Below are 2,190 nucleotides of genomic sequence, written 5' to 3'. Positions count from 1 at the left end.
TGAGAGATTGCAATCTGTGGTTTCCTAGATCCAAGGCAGAAACATCATGGAGGAAGAGAAGGGCAGAGCAAAGCTACTCATCTCGTGGGGGCCAGGAAGCACAGTTAGGGGGAAGGAGTTTGTGTAAAGACGTATCCCTTACAGCCATGACCCCACTTATCTCCCTGTGGTGGATTAATTAATGGTCATTTTTTTTTTTTTTAGCAAGAGCTGACTTTATTTTTATTTTTTATTTTTGGAATCAAGTCAACAACTTTATCATCAGTCACAAAACTTCATACAAAACAAAACTTAGCAAATGGATCAGAGTTAAAAATATGGAACGCTTCACAAATTTGTGTGTCATCCTTGCACAGGGACCATGTTGACCTTCTCTGTCTTGTTCCAATTTTAGCATATGTGCTGCCAAAGCCAGCACAAATACTGGCTTTAGAGTGGGGCATGATGGGACACACATGGCTGTAACCTGCTCATCACTCTGGGAAGCTGAGGCAGGAGCACCTCAAGACTGAGCCCAGCCTGGGCTACTTAGCAATGTGGCAAGAATCTCTTTAATTATGTGTGCTCCTTTCTTATCACTGAACTCCAACTGAGCCAAAGCCTATCAATTTTGCCAAATACCACATCTTGTCTTTGCTATATTTTATCTTTGACAATGGTAGATTTCTGCCGGTTTGTGTGGCTTGCCAGGCAGTTGTGGAGGATAAACAATTTTATTCTTTTTCTCCCACTTGAGAGAAATGCCCAGAGGAGCACCCAAGTGGATGTGTAACTGGGGTGAAGCGCTGTGTGATGGGAGAAGCCCCAAAGCCAGCAGCCCCTGGCCTCTCAGGCTCTGTATCCATAATGTACCCAGCTCCCCCAGCACAGCCACCGCCATCTTTCTTCCCCCTAATGATCAATTTGTGACATACAGCTGAACTGAATCAGGTTGGAGCGAGGTATGGAAGGCTCACCTGAGGATTGTTGTCAGCAGCATAAGAGGAGACCTGGAGGGAAAGATGATATGGTTGTGTTGATTCTTCTGGATAAACATGTCGAGCTGGCTTTCCTGATATGAATTCAGCTCTTCTCATTGCTGGAGAACCTCAAAACCTAGATGTCACTGTGGATTGCTGCAGTTCTTTTTTGGGGAGTTCTGGTCCTTACCTTGAGTGTCACTTCCTGGCTTCAGTGAGAAACCTCAGCTTGCAGGTACAGATCCTTCACCTTGATGGTGCAGACTTTCTAGCTTCCACCGCTGACCTTTGGGCCTTCTTGCTACAGATCCTTTGTGTAGATTTGCATGAGACATTGTCATGAGCTCTAGGCCTTCAGCTGGACTTGTGCAGGACATTACCATGGGGTCTAGGTCATCAGTTGGACTCATACAAGATATTGCCTTGGGATTCAGGCCCTTAGCTGGATTCATTTGGTCTCTAATGTGCGGACAGGTTTCCTGCACTCTTTTGCACTTGACTGTTTGGATGAATATTATGAAACAATTCTATAAATTATGTGTCCTGTATGAAATCATTTCCCTTGAAAGCCCTGACTACAACATCTCTCCTTCTAAATAAGCTATGGAGCTACAGATTGACCAATGGATTAATCGATTGGTAAAGTAGTTTCCTCCTATTCACTCTTACTCCAGTCAAGTTAACAATCAAAGTCAACTATCACATTAGCTGTGGGTGAAGTGTTTCACAAAATGTTCATAGATGGAAAAATTTAGTACCATCTGAAATCAGATGAGACTTCTGCAATGTGGGTAATTGAAGGCAGAGGGAACAGCAGTTGGGAAAACTCTGAGCAAAGGGGAATCAGCAGGTTTCAAAGACAACAAGGTCACCATGACTGCAAAACCAGGATAAGGGCAGAAGGTAGGAAGAGGTGAGATGTTACAGGAGGGGACAGCATCACAAAGTACTGTGACAATGGTGAAGAATTTTTTTTTTACATTAGAGTAAAATATTGTACCCTAATGAAGAGGAGTAATATGAGCTATTAATATTTTTCAAAGGGCTGCCAAATAGCTCAGTGGATTAAAGCACCTGCAAGCAAGCGCAGGGGCCAGGGATTCGATCCCCAGGCCTGCCATGCCAGCCCCACCCCTAGGGTGCACTGAGATGGCAATTGAGAATGAAAGTGGTGGCACATGCCTGTAATCCCAGCTCTTGGGAGGCTGTACACAGGTGGATCACTATGAAT

At 44.4% G+C, this 2,190-nt stretch overlaps 1 non-coding gene across 1 annotated transcript; it reads right to left on the bottom strand.

Moving 5' to 3' along the window:
• Positions 1-311: 311 nt before the first annotated feature.
• Positions 312-418, bottom strand: LOC111814520. Its single transcript, XR_002819481.1, has one exon. It is a non-coding gene; the product is annotated as a U6 spliceosomal RNA (small nuclear RNA).
• Between the last annotated feature and the right edge of the window lie 1,772 nt (positions 419-2,190).

Source organism: Octodon degus, unplaced genomic scaffold, assembly GCF_000260255.1.
Source record: "Octodon degus isolate 3935 unplaced genomic scaffold, OctDeg1.0 scaffold00343, whole genome shotgun sequence".
NCBI lineage: Eukaryota > Metazoa > Chordata > Mammalia > Rodentia > Octodontidae > Octodon > Octodon degus.
This window is presented reverse-complemented; position numbering and strand designations above follow the sequence as displayed.